The 22,084-nt window shown below is 49.8% G+C and overlaps 1 protein-coding gene across 2 annotated transcripts in view; it reads right to left on the bottom strand.

Annotated features, from left to right (window-relative positions):
* brf1b (BRF1 general transcription factor IIIB subunit b) overlaps positions 1–22,084 on the bottom strand; it is a 465,668-nt gene that overhangs the window by 11,222 nt on the left and 432,362 nt on the right. The window lies entirely within an intron of this gene.

The raw sequence follows: 22,084 nt of genomic DNA, 5'->3' as shown, positions 1-22,084 counted from the left end.
CAGAGGGAGGGGCTTCGATGGGTTAGTGTACCAGAGGGAGGGGCTTCGATTGGTTAGTGTACCAGAGGGAGGGGCTTCGATGGGTTAGTGTACCAGAGGGAGGGGCTTCGATGGGAGAGTTAGTGTACCAGAGGGAGGGGCTTCGATGGAGAGTTAGTGTACCAGAGGGTGGGGCTTCGATGGGTTAGTGTACCAGAGGGAGGGGCTTCGATGGGTTAGTGTACCAGAGGGAGGGGCTTCGATGGGTTAGTGTACCAGAGGGAGAGGCTTCGATGGGTTAGTGTACCAGAGGGTGGGGCTTCGATGGGTTAGTGTACCAGAGGGAGGGGCTTCGATGGGTTAGTGTACCAGAGGGAGGGGCTTCGATGGGTTAGTGTACCAGAGGGAGAGGCTTCGATGGGTTAGTGTACCAGAGGGTGGGGCTTCGATGGGTTAGTGTACCAGGGTGAGGGGCTTCAATGGGTTAGTGTACCAGAGTGAGGGGCTTCGATGGGAGAGTTAATGTAATAAGAGGGATAGGAACATAAGAAATAGGAGCAGGAGTCGGCCATTCAGCCCCTCGAGCCTGCTCTGCCATTCAATGAGATCATGGCTGATCTTCTACCTCAACTCCACCTTCCTGCACTATCCCTTGATTCCCTTAATATCCAAAAATCTATCGATCTCTGTCTTGAATATACTCAACGACTGAGCCTCCACAGCCCTCTGGGGTAGAGAATTCCAAAGATTCACCACCCTCTGGATGAAGAAATTTCTCCTCATCTCAGTCCTAAATGGCCGACCCCTTATTCTGAGACAGTGACCCCTGGCTCTAGACTCCCCAGCCAGGGGAAACATCCTCCCTGCATCTACCCTGTCAAGCCCTGTAAGAATTTTGTATGTTTCAATGAGATCACCTCTCATTCTTCTAAACTCCAGAGAATATAGGCCATGTCCATTCAATGGGCAGGCTAGGGGAGCCGTATGGCCTACTCCTGCTCTTATAAGAAATAGGAGCAGGAATTGGCCACTTGGCCCCTCAAGCCTGCTCCGCCATTCAATAAGGATAAAGAGCGCAGGAGGCCAAGGACAGCGGGGCTGAAAGGAGTCGGCAGCACCGGTGAAGGTAGAAGATAAAGAGCGCGGGAGGCCGAGGACAGCGGAGCTGAAAGGAGTCGGCAGCCCCGGAGAAGGCAGAGGATAAAGAGCGCGGGAGGCCGAGGACAGCGGAGCTGAAAGGGGTCGGCAGCCCCGGTGAAGGTAGAGGATAAAGAGCGCAGGAGGCCGAAGACAGCGGAGCTGAAAGGAGTCGGCAGCCCCGGTGAAGGTAGAGGATAAAGAGCGCGGGAGGCCGAGGACAGCGGAGCTGAAAGGAGTCGGCAGCCCCGGAGAAGGCAGAGGATAAAGAGCACAGGAGGCTGAGGACAGCGGAGCTGAAAGGGGTCGGCAGCCCCGGTGAAGGTAGAAGATAAAGAACGCGGGAGGCCGAGGACAGCGGAGCTGAAAGGAGTCGGCAGCCCCGGTGAAGGTAGAGGATAAAGAGCGCGGGAGGCCGAGGACAGCGGAGCTGAAAGGAGTCGGCAGCCCCGGAGAAGGCAGAGGATAAAGAGCACAGGAGGCCGAGGACAGCGGAGCTGAAAGGGGTCGGCAGCCCCGGTGAAGGTAGAGGATAAAGAGCGCGGGAGGCCGAGGACAGCGGAGCTGAAAGGAGGATAATTCAGAGCAGCTGAAGGCAGTTAATTAGGGAAACTAGGCCTATAAAAACAGGCTGCGCAGTGCGATCTGCACTGAGTGCAGTTTGCACAGAGTGCTGAGAGTTAGGTGAGTGAGGAATTTAGGTGGGCGAGGAGTGGAAGGAGGAGATGCCTTGCTTCGCCTTTGCTTTCCCTAACTTTTCACTCTGTAGGACTTGGTTCTTACTTTCACCCAGGAAAGAGTCCGAGAGCAGGAGCAGTCAAACAACAACAACTGCAAAACCGCTAAAGTGACGTCACAACCAGGGAAGGAGCTGATTGGTAAGTAGGACCTGGTGAGTATTTCTACAGTCCAGTCGTTAAAGTAAAAGTAAGGTCTCTAGTTTAGAGTAAGTAGTGTGTAAAGTGAAGTAAGGTCCCTAGTGTATTTAATATTCTTTAATTTAGAGGAAGTAAAGGGAGTAAATTAAGGGTAGGACACGGCAGGGCAGCTCGGCAGCGTGGAGTGCTCCTCCTGTGCTGTGTGGGAAGTCAGGGACACTTTTGGTGTCCAGGGTGAACATATGTGCAGGAAGTGTCTCCAGCTGCAGCTACAGGAGGGAAGGAAAAAGAGTGGGAGAGCAATAGTGATAGGGGATTCTATCGTAAGGGTAACAGATAGAAGTTTTTGTGGCCGCAGACGTGACTCCAGGATGGTATGTTGCCTCCCCGGTGCCAGGGTCAAGGATGTCACTGAGCGGCTGCAGGACATTCTGAAGGGGGAGGATGAACAGCCAGAGGTCGTGGTTCATATCGGTACCAACGACATAGGTAGAAAGAGGAACAAGGTCCTGCAAGCAGAATATAGGGAGCTAGGAAATAAATTAAAAAGCAGGATCTCAAAGGTAGTAATCTCAGGATTACTCCCAGTGCCACGTGCTAGCGAGAGCAGAAATAGGAGAATAGACCAGATGAATGTGTGGCTGGAGAGATGGTGCAGGAGGGAAGGATTTAAGTTCCTGAGGCATTGGGACCGTTTCTGGGGAAGGTGGGACCTGTACAAGCTGGACGGGGGTTACACCTCAGCAGAACCGGGACCAACATCCTCGCAGGGAGGGTTTGCTAGTGCTGTTGGGAAGGATTTAAACTAGTTTGTTGGGGGGCTGGGAACCTAAGTGTGGACCCAGAACGGAGAAACACAAAGCTGGAAGTGCAAGTTAGAAAAGTAGTCAGCAAAACTAGTAGGGAGCAGAAACAAAGGCCAACAGTAAAGAGGATCAAAGTGCAGAAAAATATTAAACAGGCAAAGTTGAAGGCACTTTATCTAAATGCACGTAGCATTCGCAACAAGGTGGATGAATTAATGGCACTAATAGAAGTAAATGGGTATGATGTAATTGCCATTACAGAGACATGGTTGCAGGGTAACCAAAGCTGGGAACTGAATGTTCCAGGGTACTCAACATTTAAAAGGAAAAGGAGGTGGCGTAGCGCTGTTAATAAGGGATGAGATCGGTACGATAGAGATAAAAGATCTTGGCTCGGCAGATCGTGATGTAGAACTGGAATCAGTTTGGGTGGAGCTAAGAAACAGCAAAGGGCGGAAAACATTGGTGGGAGTTGTGTATAGGCCACCAAACAGTAGTGGTAATGTAGGGCACAGTATCAATCAAGAGATTAGAAGTGCATGTAACAAGGGCAATACGGTAATCATGGGGGACTTTAATCTACATATTGACTGGGCATATCAAATTACCACTAATGGTGTGGAGGACAAATTCTTGGAATGCATGCGAGATGGTTTTCTGGATCAGTGTGTGGAGGAACCTGCCAGGGAACAGGCTATTCTGGATCTGGTACTGTAATGAGAAAGGGCTAATCAACAATCTTGTGGTAAAAGGACCTTTAGGGACAAGTGACTATAATATGATTGAATTTTATATTAAGTTTGAGAGTGATGTAGTCCAATCTGAAACTAAGGTCTTCAATCTAAACAGAGGAAACTACAAGCGTATGAGGGACAAGTTGGCCATGGTAGTTTGGGAGACTACACTAAAAGGTATGAAGGTGGACATACAATGGCTAACATTCAAGGAAATAATGCATAATTTGCAACAAACATATATTCCTCTAAGGCAAAAAAAAACAAAAGGAAAAGTGACCCAACTATGGCTAACAAAAGAAATTAAAGCTAGTATTAAGTCAAAGGAGGAAGCTTATAAAGTTGTCAGAAAAAGCGGTCAGCCTGAGGACTGGGATCTTTTTAGAAATCAGCAAAGGGGGACCAAGAAATTGGTAAAGAAAGGGAAAATGGAATATGAGCACAAACTAGCGAAAAATATAAAAACGGATTGTAAAAGCTTCTATAGGTATGTGAAAAGGAAAAGACTGGCGAAGGTAAATGTAGGTCCTTTACAGTCAGAGGCGGGAGAATTTATAATGGGGAATGAGGAAATGGAGGAGAAATTAAATAAATACTTTATTTCTGTCTTCACAGAGGAAGACACAAAAAACCTCCCAGAAATACGAGAAAACCAAGGGTGTGACGAGAATGAGAAACTTAAAGAAATTATTAGTAGTAAAAAAAACAGTACTAGCAAAATTAATGGGACTAAAAGTCGATAAATCCCAAGGACCGGATGACCTACATCCTAGGGTTTTGAAAGAGGTGGCCATTGGGATAGTGGATGCATTGGTTGTCATCTTCCAAAATTCTATAGATTCTGGAGCGGTTCCTGCAGATTGGAGGATAGCAAATGTAACCCCGCTATTTAAGAAAGGAGGGAGAGAGAAAACGGTGAACTACAGACCTGTTAGCCTCACATCAGTAGTTGGGAAAATACTAGAATCTATTATAAAGGATGCAATAACTGGGCACTTAGAACCTAATAGTAAGATTGGGCAGAGTCAACATGGATTTATGAAAAGGAAATCCTGTTTGACAAACCTATTGGAGTTCTTTGAGGATGTAACTAGTGGAGTAGACAAAGGGGAACCAGTAGATGTGGTGTATTTGGATTTTCAGAAGGCCTTCGATAAGGTCCCACACAAGAGGATGGTGAACAAAATTAGGGCACATGGAATTGGGGGTAATATACTAGCATGGATTGAGAATTGGTTAACAGACAGAAAACAAAGAGTAGGGATAAACGGGTCTTTTTCAGGATGGCAGGCTATGACTAGTGGGGTACCGCAAGGATCGGTGCTTGGGCCCCAGCTATTCACAATCTATATTAATGATTAGGATGAGGGAACTAAATGTAACATTTCCAAATTTGCTGATGACACAAAGCTAGGTGGCAGTGTCAGTTGCGAAGAGGATGTGAAGAGGCTTCAAGGGGATCTCGACAGGCTCTGAGTGGGCGAGAACATGGCAGATGGAATATAATGTGAATAAATGTGAAGTTATCCACTTTGGTAGAAAAAACAAAGGCAGAGTATTTCCTAAATGGTGAAAGATTGGGGAATGCAGATGCTCAAAGGGATTTGGGTGTCCTTGTACATGAGTCACTGAAAGTGAATGTGCAGGTGCAGCAAGCCATTAGGGAGGCAAATGGTATGCTGGCCTTCATTACAAGAGGATTTGAGTACAGGAGTAAAGAAGTCTTACTCCAATTATATAGGGCCTTGGTGAGACCACACCTGGAGTACTGTGTACAATTTTGGTCTCCTTACCTAACGAAGGATATACTTGCCATGGAGGGAGTGCAACGAAGGTTCACGAGACTGATTCCTGGGATGGCGGGACTGTCGTATGAGAAGAGATTGAGTAAACTAGGCCTGTATTCTCTTGAATTCAGAAGAATGAGAGGGGATCTCATTGAAGCATACAAAATTATTACAGGGCTTGATAGGGTGGATGCTGGGAGAATGTTTCCCTTGGCTGGGGAGTCTAGAACCAGGGGCCGCAGCCTCAGGATAAAGGGTAGGCCATTCAGGACTGAGATGAGAAGAAATTTCTTCACACAGAGGGTGGTGAATCTTTGGAATTCTCTACCCCAGAGGGCTGTGGAGGCTCAGTCATTGGGTATATTCAAAACAGAAGTCGATAGATTTCTGACTAGTAAAGGCATCAAGGGATATGGCGATAGGGCCGGTGAATGGAGTTGAGGCAGAAGATCAGCCATGATCTCATTGAATGGCGGAGCAGGCTCGAAGGGCCGAATGGCCTACTCCTGCTCCTATTTCTTATGTTCTTATGTAGATCATGGCTGATCTTGGGCTCAAAGCCACTTCCCTGCCCACTCCCCATAACCCTTCACTCCCTTATCTTGCAAAAATCTGTCTATCTCCGCCTTAAATGTATTTAATGACCCAGCCTCCACGGCTCTCTGGGGCAGAGAATTCCACAGATTTACGACCCTCAGAGAAGAAATTCTTCCTCATCTCAGTTCTAAAAGGGCGACCCTTTATTCTGAAACTATGCCCCCGTGTTCTAGATTTCCCCACGAGGGGAAACATCCTCTCTGCCTCTATCTTGTCGAGCCCCCTCGGTATCTTATACATTTCAATAAGATACCCTTGTCACACACCTCTGTAATGGCTGTTGGGTCAAACCTATTAATTCCTATGTCCGCTATTAATTCATATATTTTGTTGCGAATGCTTCGCGCATTCAGATATAGTGCCCTTAGCTTTGACTTTTTTCTATTTTCCCCTGATGTCACCTCAGTCACTGATGCCCGATTACTCTCTGTCCCGTCCTGACCCACTCTGCTTATTTTTACCCAAAACTCTGCTCTGCTCTGGAGCCTTGACATTTCTCTCGCTGCTTTTAAATTTACTCTTTCCTGAATCCTCCCACCCCCCCTTCATTAGTTTAAAGCCCGGTCTACTGCCCCAGGACACTGGTTCCAGCCCAGTTTAAGTGGAGCCAGTCCCAACAGAACAGCTCCCTCTTTCCCCAGTACTGGTGCCAGTGCCCCATGAACTGAAACCCCTGCCTCCCACACCACTCTTTGAGCCACGCATTTAACCTTCTAATGGGCTTCGATGGGAGAGAATGTACCAGAGGGATGGTCTTCAATGGGAGTGTTAATGTACCAGAGGGATGGGCTTCGATGGGAGAGTTAGTGCACTAGAGGGATGGGCTTTGATGGGAGAGTTAGTGCACTAGAGGGATGGGCTTCGATGGGAGAGTTAGTGCACTAGAGGGATGGGCTTCGATGGAGAGATTTGAACCTGAGGATGAGAATTTTAAAATCGGGGACCAGGAGCCAATGTAGGTCAGTGAGCACAGGGGTGATGGGTGAACGGGACTTGGTACAAGCAAGGGTATGGGCAGCAGAGTTTTGGTATGGAGGGTTGAAGATGGGAGCCCGACCAGGGGAGCAGTGGAATAGTTGAGTTTGGAGGTAACAAATGTATGGATCTGTGTTGTGTGTGGACGAAGGCAGAATCCAGTTTGAGTGTTACTACCTTCACCAAGGTCAAACAGTCTTGACATCAGTCACCGTCCAGGCTCACATATGAAGACTGAACATTTGCACGAGTCTATCCCAGCGAGGAGAGGAAGGAACACAACATTGATCTCTGCTGGAGGAACCGAAGTGGGGAGAGAGAGTTTTGCTGATGAGTGGCAGCTCTTGTTCACACAGTCTCTGAGAAACTACAAAGCAAAGGGACCCGAGGGACACCAGCTCCTAATTAACTCACTTAGGAAATGATCTGTGCTTAATGAGGGGGACTGCGCCGTGCTGCTATCAGAGAGGCAGGCGTAGGCAGGCACGCTGGATGACACAGAGTGATAGATCGGAGAGGTTCAGGCTTCCTCAGGACTGCTGCTCCTGTGTATAATTCATTTCCAAGGTTATCTGAAAGGCCGAAGGCAGTCCGTTTAATTGTGGAGCTTTTCAGTATTTTTGCTGTTTCCAGCCTAAATAGCAAATTAATTTGTGTGTGTGGAGACGAAAAGCAAAGTTTCTTTCTCTGCCCACTGCCCAAAGCACCTAGGTCATGGCAGGGTCTAGTTCCACAGGCACTGGTCAAGGGCTTTACCCGCCCTGGGAGCGTTTGATGGGACAGTGTAGAGGGAGCTTTACTCTGTATCTAACCCGTGCTGTACCTGCCCTGGGAGTGTTTGATGGGACAGTGTAGAGTGAGCTTTACTCTGTATCTAACCCGTGCTGTACCTGCCCTGGGAGTGTTTGATGGGACAGTGTAGAGGGAGCTTTACTCTGTATCTAACGCGTGCTGTACCTGCCCTGGGAGTGTTTGATGGGACAGTGTAGAGGGAGCTTTACTCTGTATCTAACCCGTGCTGTACCTGCCCTGGGAGTGTTTGATGAGACAGTGTAAGGGAGCTTTACTCTGTATCTCACCCATGCTGTACCTGCCCTGGGAGTGTTTGATGGGACAGTGTAGAGGGAGCTTTACTCTGTATCTAACCCGTGCTGTACCTGCCCTGAGAGTGTTTGATGGGACAGTGTAGAGGGAGCTTTACTCTGTATCTAACCCGTGCTGTACCTGCCCTGGGAGTGTTTGATGGGACAGTGTAGAGTGAGCTTTACTCTGTATCTAACCCGTGCTGTACCTGCCCTGGGAGTGTTTGATGGGACAGTGTAGAGGGAGCTTTACTCTGTATCTAACCCGTGCTGTACCTGCCCTGGGAGTGTTTGATGGGACAGTGTAGAGGGAGCTTTACTCTGTATCTAACCCGTGCTGTACCTGCCCTGGGAGTGTTTGATGGGGCAGTGGAGAGGGAGCTTTACTCTGTATCTAACCCGTGCTGTACCTGCCCTGGGAGTGTTTGATGGGACAGTGTAGAGTGAGCTTTACTCTGTATCTAACCCATGCTGTACCTGCCCTGGGAGTGTTTGATGGGACAGTGTAGAGGGAGCTTTACTCTGTATCTAACCCGTGCTGTACCTGCCCTGGGAGTGTTTGATGGGGCAGTGTAGAGTGAGCTTTACTCTGTATCTAACCCATGCTGTACCTGCCCTGGGAGTGTTTGATGGGACAGTGTAGAGGGAGCTTTACTCTGTATCTAACCCATGCTGTACCTGCCCTGGGAGTGTTTGATGGGACAGTGTAGAGGGAGCTTTACTCTGTATCTAACCCATGCTGTACCTGCCCTGGGAGTGTTTGATGGGACAGTGTAGAGGGAGCTTTACTCTGTATCTCACCCATGCTGTACCTGCCCTGGGAGTGTTTGATGGGACAGTGTAGAGGGAGCTTTACTCTGTATCTAACCCGTGCTGTACCTGCCCTGAGAGTGTTTGATGGGACAGTGTAGAGGGAGCTTTACTCTGTATCTAACCCGTGCTGTACCTGCCCTGGGAGTGTTTGATGGGACAGTGTAGAGTGAGCTTTACTCTGTATCTAACCCGTGCTGTACCTGCCCTGGGAGTGTTTGATGGGACAGTGTAGAGGGAGCTTTACTCTGTATCTAACCCGTGCTGTACCTGCCCTGGGAGTGTTTGATGGGGCAGTGGAGAGGGAGCTTTACTCTGTATCTAACCCGTGCTGTACCTGCCCTGGGAGTGTTTGATGGGACAGTGTAGAGTGAGCTTTACTCTGTATCTAACCCATGCTGTACCTGCCCTGGGAGTGTTTGATGGGACAGTGTAGAGGGAGCTTTACTCTGTATCTAACCCGTGCTGTACCTGCCCTGGGAGTGTTTGATGGGGCAGTGTAGAGTGAGCTTTACTCTGTATCTAACCCATGCTGTACCTGCCCTGGGAGTGTTTGATGGGACAGTGTAGAGGGAGCTTTACTCTGTATCTAACCCATGCTGTACCTGCCCTGGGAGTGTTTGATGGGACAGTGTAGAGGGAGCTTTACTCTGTATCTAACCCATGCTGTACCCGCCCTGAGAGTGTTTGATGGGACAGTGTAGAGGGAGCTTTACTCTGTATCTAACCCCGTGCTGTACCTGCCCTGGGAGTGTTTGATGGGACAGTGTAGAGGGAGCTTTACTCTGTATCTAACCCGTGCTGTACCTGCCCTGGGAGTGTTTGATGGGACAGTGTAGAGGGAGCTTTAATGTGTATCTAACCCGTGCTGTACCGGCCCTGGGACTGTTTGATGGGACAGTGTAGAGGGAGCTTTACTCTGTATCTAACCCGTGCTGTACCTGCCCTGGGAGTGTTTGATGGGACAGTGTAGAGGGAGCTTTACTCTGTATCTAACCCTGTGCTGTACCTGCCCTGGGAGTGTTTGATGGGACAGTGTAGAGGGAGCTTTACTCTGTATCTAACCCGTGCTGTACCTGCCCTGGGAGTGTTTGATGGGACAGTGTAGAGGGAGCTTTACTCTGTATCTAACCCGTGCTGTACCTGCCCTGAGAGTGTTTGATGGGACAGTGTAGAGGGAGCTTTACTCTGTATCTAACCCGTGCTGTACCTGCCCTGGGAGTGTTTGATGGGACAGTGTAGAGGGAGCTTTACTCTGTATCTAACCCGTGCTGTACCTGCCCTGAGAGTGTTTGATGGGACAGTGTAGAGGGAGCTTTACTCTGTATCTAACCCGTGCTGTACCTGCCCTGGGAGTGTTTGATGGGACAGTGTACAGGGAGCTTTACTCTGTATCTAACCCGTGCTGTACCTGCCCTGGGAGTGTTTGATGGGACAGTGTAGAGGGAGCTTTACTCTATCTAACCCGACTAGAAATACAAGTCATGACTTTTCCCCCCTACGATTACATTATGTAAAGTGCACAAAAATATGGTTTGCAGGAATTGAATCCTGTACGCAGATGCACCTGACTGACTGTAGACGACCATTGTAGTATTGATTATCACTGAGAATCCTCTTATTTCTGGTGACTCTTGACTGCTGTAATATAGTTGGTATTGGGATCTTATCCTGCTTACTCAGGGACCTCAGCCACGTGTGTGTAAACAAACTGAACACAGCGAAGCTACAGAGCACACACAAATAAGCCAATGGCCCGAATCGCACATCAAGACAGCAGATTCCAGTTAATCCCAAATACGGGAATCTCCGTGTACTTTGTTTACATTAAGTAAAGCTCGTCGCCTGCTCCACGCCACTCTTTACTCCCAAACCGTGACAGTTCGACCAGTGCCCAGTGCAGTGATAGGAACGCCAGCTAATGCACTCACGCCAGGCAACGTTCTCCTTACCTCAAAACAGCAGCTGCAACTGGTCTTAAAGAAAGAAAATGTTCAAAGAAGACAAAGGCCGGGCATGCTCCAGAAAAGCTCTTTTGAGGAAATTTAAGTTCTTAAGAGCTGCTTTTCAGCAGCTTATTTGGGGACAAATACCAAGTAAAAATACCTGTACCTATGATTCTCGGAAACCATCAACTCATCTTAAAATGTTTCTGCGGAATGAACAGTGGAAAATACTTGGCTCCATCAACCTTCGAACTGATCAACAACCTCCAACATCAGTGAAAAAGGGCGACTTTCCTTATGAAACAAGTTGACACGTGGGTTGAAAAGCTGACATACGGCAAGTACAGAGAAACTGAACGATGAGTGTGTTTGGATCAGAGGCAATGCCATACACTCCACACTGAATTGCCGATCTCCGCCGTGCTGTAAACACTGCAAGCAGAGCCGTAACTGGGTTGCTCCAGTGTGTTGGTGGGGCAAAGGGAAGGGGGAGATGCAGAAGAGTTTGGAGTCAGAGACTACAGGGGTTGGCGTTGTACCGCGATAGGCGGGGGAGCGATTGCACGGAGAGCTTTGAACACAAGGATGAGAATCTATAGTGATTGTTGGCAGGTTATTCAACAATAACACCTTGCATTTATATAGCGCCTTTAACATAATAAAACATCCCAAGGCACTTCATGGGAGCATTATCAAACAAAATTTGACACTGAGCCACATAAGGAGATATTAGAACAGGTAAAGAGGTAGGTTTTAAGGAGCATCTTAAAGGAGGAGAGAGAGGCGGAGCGGTTTAGGGAGGGATTTCCAGAGCTTAGGGGGCATCATAGCGGAGCCTGATCATGTCTACACCCGGCAGGGCTCACTAGATGGAACTACAGGAACCCTGGCATATTCTTCCCCCTCCTTAGATCAGGGCGGAAAAAGAGGAATTTTCAAAGGCGTAGGCAGGATTAGACCAAGCGGCTCATGTGGAGATAGACACTGGGCCGTAGCTGATGGGCCGTATGTCCTCTTTCTGTACCTCAGCTCTTCTGCTGCTGAAACCCTCATCCCTGCCTTTGTTACCTCGACTATTCCAACCCACTCCTGGCCGGCCTCCCATCTTCTACTCTCTGTAAACTTCAGCTCATTCAAAACTCAGCTGCCTTCATCCTAACTGGCACCAAGTCACGTTCATCCGTCGTGCTCGCTGACCAACATTGGCTCCTGGTCTGGCAACACCTCAAATTTAAAATCCTTGTTTTCAAATCCCTCCATGGCCTCTCCCCTCTCCATCTCTGTCACCTCCTCCAGCCCTATAACCCACCGAGATCTCTGCGCTCCTCCAACTCTGGCCTCTCCTGCATCCCCCACTTCCTTCGTCCCACCATTGGCGGCCGTGCCTTCAGCCGTCCAGGTCACAAGCTCTGGAATTTCCTCCCTAAACCTCTCCGCCTCTCTCTCCTACTTTAAGACGCTGCTTAAAACCTACCTCTTCGACCAAGATTTTAGTCACTTGTCCTAATACCTCATGTGGCTCGGTGTCAAATGTTGTTTGATAACGCTCCTGTGAAGCGCCTTGGGATGTTTTGCTAAATGAAAGCTGCTATATAAATCCAAGTTGTTGTTGGAATAATCTATGATGCCAAGTACCATCTATTCCGCAAATCTCTTGGGAAATCAGTCATTAGGAAAAATGTAGCACCTGCTTAAGAAAAAAAACACCAGTATGATTGAGTGATTCCACTTGTTTCAAGTACATTGCTGGCTCCCCACTGTGCAGCAGTTGGAGTGTGCAGCAAGCAGCGACACAGTGCTTTGTACCCAAAGTAATGCCATTTCCATCATTATTCTCTCTTCCTCTCCTGACAGCAGTGACTCTTGCCAGGGTAAGGTTCAACCGGCACCAGCTGCCCTCTGGTAACTTGGGCCAGTTGCCCGGACAACACCAGCAACTACCACCACCATTGTCTTTAACATTAATAATGAAGTCCCAACGTGGCATCACAGAGGCATAAGGGAAAAAAACGGATCCCGAACCAAAGGAGGAGATATTAGGGGGTGGCTGGCCGAAAGTAGGCCAAAGAGGTGGGTCTTAAAGGAGGGCCTCACAGGAAGTGAGGAAGGCGGAGGGATTGAGGGAGGGAATTCAGGGAATGGGAGATCCTCCAATGGTGGGGCAAAGGGAGGGGAGGAGGCAAAAGAGGTTGGTCGGAGGAACGATTACAGGGGTTGGCGTTGTACTGAGGGGGTGGGGGAGCGAGGGCGTGGAGAGATTTAAATATAAGGGTGAGAATTTTAAATCTGCAATGCTTGTTGGCAGGTCATTCAACTGTATGGGGCATCACAGCCGATCCCGATCGTGTCTTCACCTGACATTCATGTAAGCTCTATCCTACAGGAATCACTGGAAGGAACTGCAGGGACCCCCTCCCTTGACCAGTGCTGCTAAAGCCAATTGCAGTGCCACTGCTAGGATCAACTCAGCTTTGAGTTTACTTGCTCCGTATGACTCGGCTACTCTGCCGTAGTAAGTTGAGCCGCTGACTGAGCTCCAGGTTGCCTCGATCGGAGTACAGGTAGTCCCGGTCCAGGTGGCTCGGCACCACCGTGCGATTGCCCAGTCAACCCACGGCCCTTTTGGCAAAATCCTGTCGCAACTTCGACAGGAATGGGCTGGAAGGTCCGGAACTTTTGGCTGGGACCCGGAGATGCTGGGTTCTGGCTGCGTACGGGAATTCCCACCCGGTCTTTCAAGGGGCAGCGCCCCCCACCCATCCTCTATCAGATCAGGACGCAGAGTGGCGCACGTGGGCTCAACCTGGGGGGGGGGGGGGGGGGTCTGGGCTGGGCACGTGGCCTGGGCCCTAGAGATTGATGGTAGGAATTTTAAATAATTATTTATTTGAATGTGGTGCCCTTTAAAAGATGCCCAGAACAGGCTGGGGCCCTTCTTTGCCTGTATAGTTTAATATTGGGGAAAGTTTTAAAATTGGGATCTGCTCTCTCGGCCTGCAAGAGACCAGCAGTCGGTGGAGAGGCCTGAGGAGAGGCTGCCTATCCAGCCCCAATCAGGCACAACTGAAGCACTGCCACAATCTCCTTGTTGCATTGGGGGACGGGGCGAGGGGGACGGGGCGAGGGAGGGAGGGGGCGAGGGGGGGGCGGAAACCTTCCTCCTCTGCCTTTCAGGAGATAACTGTACGTGTCAAATTGAGCGAGGAAAGTGTTGCTGCTCTCCAACAACTCGGAGCAGAAATGATTCCCCTGGGATAGCTAGGATTTGTAAATGGAAGCCGAGCGATTCAGGGATTCCCCAGTGGGACCGGGGGGTACGGTGCAAGTGAAATGTTTCGCAGTCGGAAGACACTGAGCAAGTGCTCTCGGTGATAATGAATCTGCTGTTGCCATTTACACCTCCTCTAGACCCACCTTTTTGTTTCATTACTTGTCCCATTACCATCCCCTTTTGCCTTGCACCATCATCCCATTTTCATTTAATCTCTCCTGCCTTCCATCCTATCACAGACCTTCCCTTTTGTTCTTTCCTCCCCCTCCCTGCTTTCCCGGCCCCTAAACTCGCTACAAATCTGTTAAATCTCTAACTTTTTCGAGTTCTGACGAAAGGTCATCGACCTGAAACGTTAACTCTGTTTCTCTCTCCACAGATGCTGCCTGACCTGCTGAGTATTTCCAGCATTTTCTGTGTTTTATTTCAGATTTCCAGCATCCGCAGTATTTTGCTTTTAGATCAGTGTTTTAGCAGCTTTTCACGGCTTGTGTGGCAGTGATGTAACCGTCAGGATTTCAGCAACCCCGAGCTAGTCACTGTCCACTCACTGGCACTCGGGTAGGTCCACACTCCAGCTGCTTGCATGAGAGAAACTAACTGCTGGGAATCTTGCAAAATGTACAGCGTGGTCAGTCAACACCGAACGCCAGGAATTACAGTTCCTGATTGCTATTCCAAGGACCTCCGCTAGGAAGTTGGGTGTGTCAGCTGTGGCTCAGTGGGCTGCACTCTCGCCTGAGTCAGATGGTCGTGGGTTCTAGTCTTACTCGAGTCTTGAGCACAAAATCCAGGCCGACACTCCAGTGCGGAGGGAGTGCTGCACTCTCGGAGGTGCCGCCTTTCGGATCAGATGTTAAACCGAGGCCCCGTCTGCCCTCTCAGGCGGACATAGGTCATTCAGCCCCTCGAGCCTGTTCCGTATAAAAGAGCAGTTCTCCTGGTGTCCTGGCCAATGTTTATGCTTGAACCAACATCACTAGATTATCTAGTCTATTTGATTCACTAGATTATCTAGTCGTTATCACACGGTTGTTTGTGGGAGCTTGCTGTGCACAAATTTGGCTGCCACAATGCCTACATTACAACAGTGACCCTACTTCAAAAGTACTTCATAAGCACAGTGGGATGTCCTGAGGTCGTGAAAAGCAGTATATAAATACAAGATATTTTTTTTTTTTTTTTTTTTTATAAAAGAAGTCAGGTGAGGCGAGGTGAGATTTGGGCTGAGCTGTGAAGCTCTCCAAGATAGAATAGTCTACAACTGCCCCCCTCCCTCAGTGTCCAGCTGAAGAAGCCAGGGCGAGGTACTGTGAGGCGAGGTGCTGCGGGGTGAGGCGAGGCACTGCGGGGCAAGGTGCTGCGAGGCGAGGTACTGTGGGACGAGGCGAGGCACTGTGGGGCGAGGTACTGCGGGGCAAGGTGTTGCGAGGCGAGGCACTGTGGGGCGAGGTACTGCGGGTTGAGACGAGGCACTGCGGGGCGGGGTCCTGTGGGGCGAGGTACTGGAAGGCTGAAGGCACCCATTGATCCTCACCCTGGAATGAGGTCCCAGCTTCACGGAGGGGAGGGAAGAAAGCTCGGGGGGGCGGGGTGCGAGGGAGAATGAGGAAAACTGCGAGCCAAGAGATAGATGGAAGTGTGTTCTAGGGTGTAACGCACTCAAACTCCAGGAGACCAGAAATTGGTCTGCCACAGCCTCACAGCACACTGGAGACCCAGTTGTATCCCTCTGGGTGTTACAAGCGGGAACATCGAGGGAGTTGGAAGCAATTCAGAAATCATGAATCAGTGTGTAATTTATGCACCCTGCACCTTTTTTGGGAATTGACTTGTTAATTCATGTTCGAGAAGGCCACAGGCAAACATCCCGCTGCACAATAAACTAAATGAGAATCTACTACAGCAGGAGAAAAAGCTGATTAAAACACTTTTCCGTCACTGATGCTAAAGCCAGTCAGCCACACAGACCGGGGAGGCCCCCTAGGTTCCATCCCAGCTGTGCTGAGTTGGAAGATCTCGGTTGGGGTTGGCCTCAGTGCTCAGGGGCCACAGGAGGAGAATAAATCAGCCTGGGGTTCCCGCTCCCGCTTGCTGTCCACAGAGACTCCCAGAGCGGGTATGGGACTGTCAGGCAAGGAGTGGCAATAATCCGCTTCCCAGTCAAGCAGCCTCCCGCAACCCGTGCTCGCACACGGACACTGGAGCGAGGCGCTGGAGGACAGTCGGCTCCCTGTGAGACTGTATCCCAGCACCAGGCAGCACCTTCATGGGGGAGGGAGAACTGAAAGGAATAGAAAACTCTATTGCCACTCCCTCGTGCGATAATTTCACTGAAGGTTTTCAGGATTTGAGCCCATAATCCAGGCCGACACTCCCAGGGCAGTACTGAGGGAGTGCTGAACTGTCGGAGGTGCCGTCTTTCGGATGAGACGTAAAAGGTCCCATTGCCACGACTGAAAGACGAGCAGGGGAGTTCTCCAAGTGGTCTGGCCAACAATCCTCCAACCATCCAAAAACTGATTAATTGGCCTTTCATCTCATTGGTGTTCGTGGGAGCTTGCTGTGCACAAAATAGCTTCCGTGTTTGGCTACCTAATAGTCCATTGTACTTGAAGCGTTTTGGGGTATTTGAGAGATGTGATAAAACACTGTATAAATGCAATTTCTTTCTTTATCTAAAGCAGCATTGCTAATGAGACGCTTTGTGGTGAGGATATGCTGAATCATTCGATTCACCATGCTGACACGACTGAACACTGAGATAGCAAGCATGCCGCCAAGGTTCTGAAATCTGTCTACATTCTGCGCAAGGATTGCTGAGCCATGCGATGCAGGAATATGTGAATGCTTATTCAAATGTGTGTTCAAACAGGGGCAAACAGAAATCTGTAACCTGTTAGAGAGACAAAGGAGCCATACGGAAATGATATAAAGACAGCTGGTGCCGTGGGGGGAGAAGGGGAAATCGAGCAATACACCAGCCTGGGAACTGACACACACAACACCTGCGCTGAAGGGAGCAGTCTTTATATTATAAAGATCTTAAAACTCACTTTCTACATAGAAACTAACCCCCAGTTCATCCCAACTGTACCACTGTGGCCTCTACAGCCTCTCTCTCTCACCCCCCCCACTTTCTAGTTCAGCTTCACCATCTACCTTAGCATGAAGCCAGTAACGCCAACAGACGCCGAGTACATGGTCATGGAGGACAGCTCTTCTGTCCATCCAGGGTCAGCTGTGGCTCAGTGGGGAGCACTCTTGCCTGAGTCAGAAGGTTGTGGCTTCAGCGTCCCACTCCAGGGACTTGAGCACTAGGCTGACACTCCAGTGCAGCGCTGAGGGAGTGCTGCAGTGTCGGAGGTGCCGTCTTTCGTATGAGATGTTAAACAGAGACCCCGTCTGCTCTCTCAGGTGGACGTAAAAGATCCCACGGCCACTATTTCGAAGAGGAGCAGAGGAGTTATCCCGTGTCCTAGCTACTAGTTATCCCTCAATCAACATCGCTAAAACAGATTATCACATTGCTGTTTGTGGAAGCTTGCTGTGTGCAATTTGGTTGCCCCGTTTCCTACATTACAACAGTGACCACACTTCAAAAAGTACTTCATTGGCTGTAAAGCGCTTTGGGATGTCCGGTGGTGGTGAAAGGCGCTATAGAAATGCAAGTCTTTTCTCTTTCTTCTCCAGTTATCTCCCTAGCCCATCAGTATGGCCAAACTATTGAACCGTGGGTGGATGGTATTACAGCAGAGCCCAATGCTATCCTGATTGTCCACACATGTACGATCCAGCCCGGGGGGGGGTCTCTGGATAGTTGGAGCACAGGCTGAATTTGTTCCTTTTCTGAGCCCAGGGGCACTGTTGACAATTGTCATGCGCCTCCCACCAGGGGTCAGCTCACTCAGTGGGGACTAGCGGGCAAATCTTGCACCTTCCTGGGCTGTTATCCCACTCAAGCAACTGGCCCACCTCATGGACTTACCATAGAATATGCCAATAATATGATGAAAGTCCTGTGTGTGAATATACCGTCACATATAACTTTTGTGTAGCACTTTTATGTCACTCTGAATCATAGGTAAATTTATACAAACCTAGGGAAATGGATTTGCTGTTACACCTGATGGGTTCCCATGTGATTGACTCCCAGCCCTGACTTCCACTTCCTCAAAATATTTACAACACAGGAGGAGACCATTCGTGTCTGAGCTGGCTTTTTGCCAGAGAAATGCAAAACTAATCCCACTCCCCCACTCCCTCCCCATTCGCCTGCATCTTCCTCGGCTTCAAATATTCTCCCTTAAAAATGCAGGGATCTCTGCCCCGACCACTCCCTGGGGAAAAGCATTCCATGCTCCAACAACCCCCTGTGTAGTCAAGTCAATCTTTTCCAATTTGGCAAAGAAAAAGGTTAGATTTCTTGGATCCATGGGAGCGAGCTCCTACAGGCTGCAGATGATTTATGAAAAATGTAATGATCTGAAGTATTTTCCAGTGAAAGCATTTCCTTCACCTGTAACATCCTTCTGTCTGTTATTTTAAACTTTCAGTATTTCTGGTTAAATCATTGAGGAGTGGGTTGGAGGGAAAGAGAGAAATGTCTTGGATTAAATATCGAGTCCAACTGGGTCAAATACCATCTAAACTTTTACAACAATGGGCAACAGCCAATCTCGGAACAGCACCAGTAAGGCATTACTCACACCTGCCACCTTGGTGGCCCTCGTGAGTGAGCACAATTAATGGCTAACTGTGTTCTAGGGCACAGCAAACACATCTCACTTCAAAAAGGTACAGCCAGTGACCACTGCTGCAAGATGCATGTGTGTGGGGGTCACTGCTGCAGGGTGCACGTGTGTGGGGGGTCACTGCTGCAGGGTGCACGTGTGCGGAGGTCACTGCTACAAGATGCATGTGTGTGGGGGGTCACTGCTGCAGGGTGCACGTGTGTGGGGGGTCACTGCTGCAGGGTGCACGTGTGTGGGGGGTCACTGCTGCAGGGTGCACGTGTGTGGGGGGTCACTGCTGCAGGGTGCACGTGTGCGGAGGAGGTCACTGCTGCAGGGTGCACGTGTGTGGGGGGTCACTGCTGCAGGGTGCACGTGTGTGGGGGGGTCACTGCTGCAGGGTGCACGTGTGTGGGGGGTCACTGCTGCAGGGTGCACGTGTGTGGGGGGTCACTGCTGCAGGGTGCACGTGTGTGGGGGGTCACTGCTGCAGGGTGCACGTGTGTGGAGGAGGTCAGGTTAAGTCAGAATTGGGCCCGGGTCTGATGGACCCACACGTTTGAACAACTTGCCAACACTTGTGGCCTGGGCTTGCACACTAAAAAAAAAAAGCCATTCTGGCGAGGTACCAGAAGGTGGTCAGTGACCCTAGTACTGTGCCCCAGCAAGAGTTATCGCCTTCAGGAAGTTGGGGGGGGGGGGGGGGGGGGGGGGGCGGGGAGTTACAGTAAGGAGCGTCTACAGCAGGAGAGAAAGGAGCGGTTCACCTAATCAGCGTGCGCTGGTTTTACATCAGGGGGTCTGCGAGGTGAGCTCGTCAGGTGAACTGCGCGTGGGGAGGTGGCCGAGCAGCCCCATGAATCGCGTGCAGTTACAGCCAGAAGCCAGCCCTCGTTAGTTAACAACTCACATCACTGTATCAGCGGACTGTGAGCAGGAAATCATTTCACCTTTTGATCTTACAAGTAAAAAGAAGCAATCGCTAACCAAACAGTAATCCTCAGGATGCGCCAAAGGACAAGCTTCAACAACCTCTGACCTTCTGTCAGTTGCTAATAAAAGGAATATCGAACCGCTCACAGCCTGCATTGCTAATGGAGAAAGGGCTCTTAAATATTCTCCTCTCCTGAAGGGGTTATCTCTTGTGCGGGCGGGGTGGGGTGGACACGGTCCCATAGGTGCACTGCAGTACCTCTCTCAATACTCAGTTTTCAATCATCAGGTCAGAAAGGCAGCAAGTGTCTCTGGGATAGTTGACCAGGGAAGTATTCACAGCTGAGTGTTATCCTACTCTCACCTCAGATTCCCACACACATGCATTTCCCAGCAGGAGTCACTAGATCCTGATCAGCAATTAATGGATACATATTGGGAGTTGGAAACCAGGCCAGACCGATTGTTCGATTGGCACTCCGGATGAGATGTTGAATTGGAAAGAAATAGGAATCAAATCTTAGCGTTGGGGCTATGTTGCGGTGGGGTGGGGGAAGAGAGAAAAGAGAGGACTAGGACACTTGGAAACTGCACATCAGCCGTCTACCAAACCTATCGTGGCTCCGTTAGCGTTGCCTGTGCCCATTAGGCAGTTGGTATGTCCGAGAAGCTCCCCAGGTTCAGTCGCAAACAGGTGCCGAGAGGAAGAGCGGCGGGGGAACTTCAGGTGGACCTGACCTTCACGAGGGCAGCGATCTGACCTGCAGCGGGATGGCAGGGCACCCCGTCATCGCACCCCCGCCACCTCCAGAATGGCTGTTTAGTTGTGTGGGCTCTTCCAGTGCGTGACGCGCAGCTGACAACGTTGAAATACTGGCATTATAGTGGCAGGCCAGCTTGGTTGTGCATGAGTGAAGCACCACAAAGAAGCAGCGCTCTCAGTGGCTCTGTGCCAGAACTCGTGTTAATGGACCCTCACCATCAGGTGCCAGCCATGGCTCAGTGGGTGGCACTCTCACCTCAGAGTCAGGAGGCTGTGGATTCAAGTTCCACTCCAATCACTTGAGCACATAATCCAGGCCGACACTCCCAGTGCAGCACTGACAGAGTGCTACACTGTCGGAGGTGCTGCCTTTTGGATGAGACGTTTAACTGAGGGGGCGTCTGCCCTCTCTGGTGGATGTAAAAGATTTCACGGCATCAAGAGGGCAGTTCTCCTGGCCAATATTTATCCCTCAAACATCATCACTAAAACAGATCATCTGACCATTTAGACATAGAAAGGAGCAGGAGTCGGCCATTCAGCCCCTCGAGCCTGCTCCGCCATTCGATGAGATCATGGCTGATCATCCAAACTCTGCACCTTTCTGTTTTTGTGGAATGACCATATTTGCATCTAATCCCGTACAACACTCAGGCAACAGTGCAAGAAGGGAGGTCACAACATCTTGCTTCACCATCTCATCACAAACATCCTATCCCCCACAAGCACGAAGGTTTCTGAGTGCACCTGCAGCTGTCTCCCTGACAAGCAACACTTGGATCAAGCAGCATCGGTCCCAAACACCTGATGGCATCTTTCTGCAGAAATGAAGGGATCGCCTTCTTCGCCTGGACAAGTTTTGAAATATTTGCACATGCAAATTCTCGGACATCAGGAGACGCACTCTGTAATTTCTCAAGTAAATCCCCGGCCGGCGAGCAAACTTCTCCAGCCGTCTCCTCCTCGTCATCCACCCTGCTGACGTTACTCGGTAGCCCAATGGGGGAAAACTGCGGCCGCGCAAATTTGCTGGTCGTCTTCTTGCCCATGGTCTGGGTGGCTGCACTGAGCTGGCAAACGGGAGCCGCTACACCATGTGGGCAACCATTATCTGAATGCTGTTTGTGAGTGTGGTAAACCACTGTTGTTAGTATTGTTGTTCACCACTGTTGTTAGTACTGTTGTTCACTGTTAGTACTGTTGTTCACTGTTAGTACTGTTGTTCACTCTTGCATATTGTTGTACTTGTCTGTGCATGCCTCAGCTAACTCCGCCCCTGGCTCCACCCTCATGGCTGGGTATAAAGGTCGCTGCTCGGCAGCCTCTGGCCCTTTTGGATACCAGGCAACCACAAGAGGCATGCTCTGTTCTTTGGTAATAAAAGCCTGTTTATTACTTTCTCAATCTCCAGTCTTTTGTAGCAATTGATAGTGCATCAGTGAGATCTTGCTGTGCATAATTTGGTTACCGCGTTTCCTACATTACAACAGCGACTACACTTCAAAAAGTACTTCTTTGGCTGTAAAGCACTTTGGGATGTCCTGAGGTTGTGAAAGGCGCTATAGAAATGCAAGTTCTTTCTTTCAGCAGGCTGTTGCATGGCCTGCGAGAGGGGGCCCAGGGCTGACCAGCACTCTCATTTGTTTTTCTCCA

Source organism: Somniosus microcephalus, chromosome 12 (genome assembly GCF_052327205.1).
Source record: "Somniosus microcephalus isolate GS21.2 chromosome 12, FLI_Smic_1.0, whole genome shotgun sequence".
Lineage (NCBI taxonomy): Eukaryota > Metazoa > Chordata > Chondrichthyes > Squaliformes > Somniosidae > Somniosus > Somniosus microcephalus.
The sequence above is the reverse complement of the archived record's forward strand: the minus strand, read 5'-3'. Positions and strand labels throughout refer to the sequence as shown.